At 49.7% G+C, this 9,260-nt stretch overlaps 1 pseudogene; it reads right to left on the bottom strand.

The window, feature by feature from the left end:
- Window positions 1-4,661: 4,661 nt before the first annotated feature.
- LOC133069905 (microtubule-associated tumor suppressor 1 homolog) overlaps window positions 4,662-9,260 on the bottom strand; it is a 97,689-nt pseudogene continuing 93,090 nt past the window's right edge.

Raw genomic sequence — 9,260 nt, 5'->3', positions numbered from 1 at the left:
CAGCCCCCAGACCCTGTGCTCTGAGACTACCCTGAGAGTACCCCCACAGGGATACAGTGGGGCTGGAACTCTGAGGGGAGGGTCCTTTCCTCCTTCACCTCTGTATGGTCTCTTGCAGACTTTTCCAAACTCCACTCTGTACAAACGAGTCCCACCAACAGCTCTGGAAAGAGAGTTCTGTGGTCACATACATGAGCCCACTCCTGTGTCCCGTCTGGGGTAATCATGAAGAATGTTCCCATGGAAAGAGCCTCATGGAGTCCTGCAATCGAGAAGTCCTCTGAACGTTTAGGCCAGTGTTTCCCTGACTGCTTGACCAGGGAACCCGTATCACAGCATCTTTTCACATGTTGTTGTTCAGTCACTAGATCATGACCAACTCTGCAGCACGCCAGGCTTCCCAACTTCACCATCTCCCGGAGCTTGCTCAAACTCATGTCCATTGAGTCAGTGATGCCATCCAACCATCTCATCCTCTGTCGCCCCCTTCTCCTCCTGCCCTCAGTCTTTCCCAGCATCAGGGTCTTTTCCAGTGAGTCAGCTCTTCTCATCAGTGGCCAAAATGTTGGAGCTTCAACTTCAGCATCAGTCCTTCCAATTAATGTTCAGGCTTGATTTCACATGTAACCCCCATCAACTTCCTGTATATCTAGGAACCCCTTCCCTGGAAGGGGACTGGTACACTGTTCACAGCATTGTGATTGAACTGACTTTTATTTGCAAACCTCAAAATGAAAAGTCAATTAAAATCTTAGTTTCTCAGGGCTGCTGTAATAGGTACTGTAAACAGGGTGGTTTCAAACAACAGACCTCTGTTGTCTCAGAATTCTGGAGGCCAGAAGCCTGTAGCCACCATGTCAGCAGGGCCTGGCTCCCTCTGATGCCTGTAGGGGAGGCTCCATCCTGGTCTCTGGTAGCTTCTGGTGAATGCTGCCTCGTGGCAGAATCATGCATCTCTTCCTCTGTGTTTACATGAGCATCTTCCCTCTGTGGGCTATCTCTGTGTCTCTTCCTTTCTGTAAGGATGCCAGGGACTTCCTGGTCCAGTGTCTAAGGCTTCACACTCCCAACGCAGGGAGCCCGGGTTTGACCCCTGGTCAGGTAACCAGCTCCCACATACCGCAACTAAGAGTTTGCCCGTTGCAAGGAAGATAAGAAGATCCTGCCTGTTGCATCTAAGACCTGGAGCAGTTCAAACAAGGAAAAGGAAAAGCCAGCTGGATTGGATTAGGATCTCATCCTAGCCCAGCTTGACTTCATCTTAACCAATCACATCTGCAAGGACCCTGTTTCACACCAGGTCACATTTTCAGGTGTTGGGAATTTACTCCAGTTTATCTTTATGGGGGACACAGTCCAACCCATAATACAGTGCGTTCGCAGCAGGTGGTTCTGGGCTGGGAATTCACTGTAACCATCCAGAAAGGTGCTTTCTCCATCTTCCGAGACCTTGGCAATGATGTTGTCATGTGCAGAGTTAGTGTGAATAGAGTTACTGCCTGCGGGTCACTGTGCAGAGTGTATTATGAATACAAACAGCATCTTGCTGCACCTCACCACAGGTGAACTGGAGTTTGAAGCCGGGACCGTGTGTTGGCACAATCCTGGCTTTTAGGTTCTGTGTTGTGCAGTTTCTGGTGGAAGTCAATAGCTGGCTTCAGATCAAGTCCCCTTGTCTCCCAGATGCTTCTTCCACTTGCTCACTTTTTTTTTTTTTTTGGCCTTTGTATGTTAATTGTCATTTAGATTTGACATGTAGTGAATTTATGTTGAATTTATGTCCCTATCCTTTGCATGCTTTTCCTTTGTCTTCCTATTATCAATTTGTGAGGACTCTTTTTTTTTTGTAATTTTATTTATTTTTGACTGTGCTGGGACTTTGTTGCTATGCGGGCTTTCTCTAGTCGCAGGGAGTGGGGACTACTCTCTAGTTGAGGCTCAGGAGTTGTGTTATACAGGTTTAGTTTCCCCGAGGCATGTGGGATCTTCCGGGATCAGGGATCAAACCCGATTTCCTGTGCTAACAGGCAGATTCTTCACCACTGAGCTGCCAGGGAAACCCCCGTTTGTGAGAGCTCTTTATCTAGGACAGCTACTAACACATTCTCTCTCAAATGTAAATATTTTCCCACTCCACAGTTTGTTTCCTTAATTTATTATATATTTTGCTATTCAAGAATTTAATATTTTTTTGCCAAGATGTCTTTATTTTCTTTTGTACGCTTTGAATTTCCCATCTCTATGAAAAAAGATTTGCCAATACGGACTTCATATTTTCTTGTCTCCTAAATTAAATCATTTTTCTTGTTTTACATTTTTGCGTGTAAACATTTATTCCAGCTGGAACTTACTTTTGCCAACAGAACTTAAGAGTCTGAGGTAGGGATCCACATTATTTTCATCCAGAAAGATACCCACTTGAGTTAGCACCATCTGTTAAGCCATCCTTTCCCGCTGAATTTCCACTCGCTCCTGTTGAATTTTCTCCAGGGAGGACAAGGCTGGGAAACTGTCATGGAAGAAGTATGGTTTTGGGAACTTCAGGAGTGTTGGGATGAGGTGCTTTGATGAGGGAGGAGCCTGTGGAAGAAGGGAAAGGAGTTAAGGTCAGAAGGGTTTGACTCAGGAGAAGAGGTTATGGGGTCAGAGAGCTGAACAATGTCAGGTCACCTCTGGAGGAGTCACCACGGAACCGGAGCTCCCAGCTGCTGCGGGGCCAGCGCTCCTGGCACAGGGAACCCTGTGTGGACGCAGCGTGCCCTTGTCCACAGGGCATGGTCCCAAAGGCGTGGCGGTCTGGGGTGTTGATGAGAGGGCAGAACACATGGCCTGGGACTTGAGGAGACAGGTCGGAGGGACTCCTCAGAGGCTGGAAAACAGCAGGAGGTGAGGAGCCCAGTTTCCTTGATGCTGGCCGTGGATGCAGCATCCGCTGCTGTGCCCTGCACACACCCCCACCTCCCCACCCCACCCCAGCACTCACCTTTCCGAGGATGCCAGTGGATTCTTCCTGGAAGCATCTCCTGCTTTGCATGGGCATGCACTTGTCCTGTGTGTGGGGCAGTCCAGACATGGTAATTAATTAACTAATGGCTTCAGGAGCAGACCTCAATGCAGGACGGGTGAGATTTGGTGTACAAACCCCCAGCTTGCTTAGTCCTTAGGTGGGCAAGTCTGAGCAGTGGTCTGCACCCTCTCCAGAGGTCCTCACCAGGACTCAACTCCAGTCGCCCGTGGCGATGATCTTGTGAACACACCTTTCCCTCTCTCCCCTACCTGAGCTTCCAGGGACCACCTCCCAGATCAACTCCCGGTACTCGTATCCTTTTCTCAGAGGCTGCTGCTGGGGCAACCCAAACTCCAATGTTAGGTCAGCACCCCAGAGGGCTGGTGCAACCATCTCATCCCTCTGCCTTCAGGCATGGTTGGTCCCAGGGTGTGGGGGAGGTGAGTATGAGCATCTGAGGAAGGGAGGAGATGCTTGCAGAGTTTGTCCCCAGGGAAGGCTTAGCATTGGAAGTTGTGAGCAACAGAAACTCCATTCTAACTAGTTTAACCCAAACCAGGCTCCTCTGTCCATGGAATTCTCCAGGCAAGAATACTGGAGTGGGTAGCCATTCCCTTCTCCAGGGGATCTTCCTGACCCAGGGATTGAACCCAGGTCTCCTGTATTGCAGGCAAGTTCTTTACCATCTGAGCCACCCAGAGAAGCCCACAATATTGACTTACAGAGCTGAGAAACTCTGATGATGGTACCAGTCTGATGATGGCGCTAGCCTGAGACATGGCTGGGCCCAGGGGCTCAAACCAAGACAGCAGTTCTCTCTCCATTGCTCACCTGCTTTACTTGTGGTTGGTTTCATTCTGGAAGAGGGGCTCTTCTCTAGCCCCAGGTTTATACTCCACTAGCTTAACAACCCCGTTGGAAAGAGTCTGCTTCTCCTCCAGTAATTCTAGGGAATGTCCCAGTCCCAACTCTCACTCATTAAAGTCCTGTGAAAGACCAAAGCCTGAACCAATCCTGGAAGCCAGGTGGAGGGGTGACTGACCGGCCACCCTGGGGAGTGAGCTCAGCCTCCTAAGATGGGGGGCCTTGTCTCTCCCTGCAAAGATGGGCTCCATCCTCTATGGGAGAAGGGACAGGAAAGTGGAATCAACAGATGAGGATGGGTAGGTTGGGTTGGCAAGGGACAAAGAACAGAACAGCCAGGAGAGGAAGGCAGAGAGGAAGGCGGGGGGGGAAGGGGAGAGTTTCGGTGACTTTCTTGCAGAGCCCAGGACTCTCCAGGTGTGCATGCTCTGCGGCATGTTCCTTGACCAGAGAGCGGCTTAGTTCCCTGAAGAGAGAGCAAGTCTGCATCCCCTGCATAGGAAGGCGGAGTCTTATTTTTTTTTTTGTGGTGAAGGTTATATAAATTACAAAGGTTATATAACGTTACAAAGGTTATATAAATCTTTATCTTAACATGCCTTGAGGGTTTTCCCCTCTGCCCATAGGTGAAAAAGGCAATGACCAAGGTTTTCCCGTTCTGTAAGTGCTTTGTACAACAGTGTCCGTGTAGATCCGTTCCCATAGCATCTTTGGACTGGGTCGGAAGCCTTCCTCCGGAGTCTGGTCTCACGTAGGAGGAGCCGGTTTGGGAAGCCATGACTTCCCACTTCTAGGGTGGGTGGTGCACAGCTGTGGGACGGGTCAGTCCTGCAGAGACTCCGTCAGTCTGTCTCTGGCTCCCAGGAAGGTCATCTGAGTGAGACGTGCTGGGGCTGGGGAAGGAGCCAGAGTTCCGAGGTGTCTGGAAGGGGATGGTGGGGGAAGTGGGGGACCTCTTGGGGCTGCACAGGGTCCCGTTGCGGAGCTTCCAGAGCAGCCCCTCGTTCTCCGTGGAGAGGCGCTTGTTGACTTTGGACTTCTTCTCCAGCGACTCCTGCAGGACCGCCTGCTCCATAGAAAGTTGCCTGGAAACTGCCATGTGCTTGTCCATCCGAGCTTTCAATTCTTCATGCTCCTGCTGGAACTGCTCAAGTTTGTCCACCAGTGCTGTGTCATTGTCCACCAGCTTCTCCTTCTTCATTCACTCGATGACCGGTTGGCACAGCCTCTCATTCTTGATCTTTAACACAGCTTTAGGCTTTCTAACTCTTGCTCCAGATACATGATCTGAGGGCTTTTTAAATTTTGCTTTCTCTCTTGATATTCTTTTCTGTTCTTCTGATTTCAACTTTTCATTTAAAGCATCATTTTCACTCTTCAGATCATTGATTTTGTTTCTCTCGTGATTTCTGCTTCTCGTAAAGCAGATCCTTGAGGGATTTCTTTCCCATTTCATGGCTTTTCTTGATTTCTGAAAGAAGGCGGCTTCTTAATCACTGGACCACCAGGGAAGTCCCAAGGGGGGTTTATTTTTTAAACTTTTAATTTGGAAATGGTTTTAGATTTACCCGAGATTTGGAAAGATAATACAGCTTTCCTGTGTGTTCCCATTCAGTTTTGTGTGAACATCTTATGTGCCCACAGTGCATTTACCAAAACTAAGAAATTGTCATTACGATGTTACTATTAATAAAACTACAGACTTCATTCAGATTTCCCCAGTTTTACCCACTGAGTCCGTTTTTCTGTTCTAAGATCCAATCCAGGATCCTAGTTTGCTTCCAGTCATCGTGTGTTTTTATTTATAGCCATCATGTGTCTCCTCTGGTCTGTGACTGCTTTTGCCATCTTTCTCTACCTTTCATTACTTGCACACATTTGAGAGAAGCCATCAGCTATTTCATAGAACATCTCTCAGGGTGGGTATACCTGACGTTTTCTCCTGGAGACTAAGCTTGCAGATTTGGGGGAAAGGACCAGAGAGGGGAAGTCTTATTGGTGCATCGTACCTAAGGGCTCAGGGTACCAATGTGATTTTCCACTGTGCTGCCCGCTGGGCTCTCTGCCGTAAAGTTTGTATTTCATCCTTTTCCACCCTCTATTTGGGATTCCAGGCTTTGGACAAGCTTTATCCTGGGAATGGAGAGCAGACATCCTCTCTGCCTGCCTGGGTTCTCCCTCCTCTGGGACCAGGCCTCTTCTTACACCTGCCAGAATGGATGCTGGTGTTATGTACCCCACCCCCCTTCACGCTCCAGAAAGGCCAGTGATGGCTTCTTCTCCAGCTTTAGAATATCAGGGCCATCCTGTCTGCTGGGTCAAAGGAACGCTGTGCTTCAGAGGTGGCTGGTTTGGGGCTTTAGTTGTGTACCTCTGATTCTAATTGGCAAACTTGGGTCAATGCCAGGTATGGCTCTGCCCCAGCTTCCTGGAGAAACTGGGTCTTTTCTCTGATGAAGAGGGTTTTCTCCAGAGCAGTAAGGAGGGTTTGCTCGCAGAAGCGGAAGTGAGTGAGTTACCTAGGAGGCCAGCAGTGCCTCTCACCTGTTGGGAGGAGATGGATGTCTCTACTGCAAAGAAGGAGGTGGGGGATCTCCTGGTGGCCTGAGAGTGGGGCTCATAGAGCGGGAGAGGACACCAGCTCTGGGCCGAGCTGCTGGTGACAGCTGGTCTGCCAGGGTCTCTGCTGATCTGCGGCTGCTCTCTGGAGTCGAAACATTTTGTAGATTCAGTCATTTGGGTCTTGTTGGCAATTATATTCTGAGGGATAATCCATTGCTGGAGCCAGTAAGACCCTGTGCTTTGAAAGGAGGCCGAGCCTATAAAAATAAGCGTGGTTGGTGACCCAGAAAACTCGGAAGTTTGTCCGATTCCTGTGCATGTATGGAATTTGGACACTTTAGCTCCTCCTGGCATCCAAGGGCAGGCTGGGAAGACACTGGGTTTGGGCTTGGTGTCAGCCCCGTGAGATGCAGGCCTTGGCCGCACCCTCCACTAGCTTGGGGTGACCTCGGGCAAGCCACCTGGCCTCCGGAGCCCGGTGTCTCCTCTGAGAAATGGGGATAATAATAGTGCAGCCATTGCGTTTTGCAGCTCAGGGGCTGTTTGGATTTGAGGTCATTAGGCAGGCAGGAAATTAAAAATACACATTTGCATGAGGGCTATTTTCTGCTTGGCCCAAGAAGGAGAAACAAGATTTGGGTGCTGTGTGCCTGGGGCCAAGAGGGATACTAGGGTGGTGGGGAGGACCCCGTTTGCCTCCCTCACCCTTGCCCAAAGGACTGGCTCTGAGTCCCGTGACTCAGGTAACAGAAGTGGCTGCCTTGGGGAAACTTTGCAAGATGTGGGGCTCAAGTGGTGCTGCTTGGGGGCCCGGGGACAATGTGGGACCCTGACCAGGAGAGCCCCTGGGCCGTTTGAGCCTGGATACCACCAGGGCTGGGGGAACACCGTGGGTACCTGGAAGATTTCCTGCCCTGGGAAATGGTGTCTGAACACCAGCACCAGGGCAGGGTGGGACGTGTCTCCGGAGGGGCTTGTGGGCAGCACTGAAGAGTCTGGAGTAGAGGAAGGTGAGCAGAGACCATGCCTGAGCCCACGGGAGCCCCGGGAACACTCGGAACAAGGGTCAAAGAGGCTGAGATTCTGAGAGTGGTGGCCTCGAGCTGGTGAGATGCAGGCTCAGTGGTCACGGGGCCCCCAGATGGACCTGCAGGGATGGTCGAGGACACTGGGCTATTATAACACCTACCTCTTAAGACTGGGGGGCAGGTGAAAGCACCGGGGGCAGGCATTGTCACAGCACTCGAAGTGTTGTGACAAGCTCCCGTGTGCCACACCCAGCCACCTCGTCATCACTCTGAGCCTCAGTGTTGATACGTGTGAAATGGAGATGATGGGAATGCTCTCCTTCCCCCAGGATTGTTACAAGGATTGTGTGTGTGTGTGTGTGTGTGAGTGAGTGTTCACTCATTCGTGTCTGACTCTTTTGTGACCCCATGGACCGTAGGCCACCAGGCTCCTCTGTCCAAGGGGATTGTCCAGGCAAGAATACTGGAGTGGGCTGCCATTTCCATCAACCCAGGGATTGAACCCAAGTCTCTTGTGCCTCCTGCATTGGCAGGCGGGTTCTTTACCCCTGAGCCACCTGGGAAGCCGTTATGAGGATGGGGTGACATAAATAGGACTTCTTCTCTGAGGCTGAATGACAGGCACAAAGTCACACAGCTAACATTTGGGGTCAGATTCTGTTTGTGTTATAATCAGTGACGTACCCCTGAATAGCTGATGTTCAGCAGGTGTGGGTGAAGGAAGAAGCGAATGCTGTTCCCATATTCCACAGTGTCCCATTACAGCCCGAAGTGCTATTTGGAGAAGTTCTGTTATGAACACACTCCCGCAGAAACAAGCAGAACCTGAGCTCTGAGCAATGAAGGCACCTGATGGTCACTGAGAACTGGCCCTAAACCTATTACATGCTGCTTTCTTTAATCCTCGAAATGATCCCATGAAGTGGGTCCTATGACTAGAACCGAATTCCCACTGAGTATAATTCCCGTTGGGCAGCAAAGGGAACCAAGTCTTGAAGAGGCCAGGTGATTTGCCCGAGTTTCCAAGGAGGTATGAGGCCAAGCCAGGATTTGAACCAGGTGGCTTACACCAGCACCCAAACGTTCTAGTCTTTTCTTTTGCAGCTGATGGTGGCAGAGAACTTGGTCCCAGGTATGCAGTGGGCAGGCCACCCCTGGACCCCATCTCTGGTTAACCAACCTAGGGCCCCCCCCCCTCCCCGCCACTAACGAGCAGTTTCTAGTTGGTTGCTGCCAGGAAACACAAGACCCCAGGTTTCCTCCAGGAATTACATTAAAGGCTTAAGAGGCAGAGAATGTTTTAGAATAGCTATTGGAGCCAACAATTATTATTTTTTTTTGGTGCAACGGGTAAAATTTCCTTCTCTATTCTTACTCCCCTGCTAAAGCACTCAATTGAATAAGTAAGAGAAACAGCAGCATGTGTTATTTGAAAACTGTTTAGTGCAATTACCTCTGCAGACTTTACTGAATTTGAAAATGATAGATGGCAAATCTTAATTTCCCAAGCTCTCCATCCTGGCAAGCAGTTTGTTAAAGACTAGCAGTGCAGCTAATCGCTGGTGCATAATGCCCGCAAATACAACGTTTTTCCTTTTTATATAACACATTATGCTAATCACCCTGTATTCCATTTTTCAATAAAAGGTCAGCAGAGCACTGTTTGTTCAGAATGTGCAATTTAAACTTCATGTCTGTCATTAGAGATAATCTAGGTTTGCTGTATCAAGTGGGGTTGTCATAGAAACCAGACCCGCAAGCTCTGTTTACGGCCTTTGGAGAATAAACACTTTGCATTT

The sequence above is a fragment of the Dama dama genome, chromosome 15, assembly GCF_033118175.1.
Source record: "Dama dama isolate Ldn47 chromosome 15, ASM3311817v1, whole genome shotgun sequence".
NCBI lineage: Eukaryota > Metazoa > Chordata > Mammalia > Artiodactyla > Cervidae > Dama > Dama dama.
This window is presented reverse-complemented; position numbering and strand designations above follow the sequence as displayed.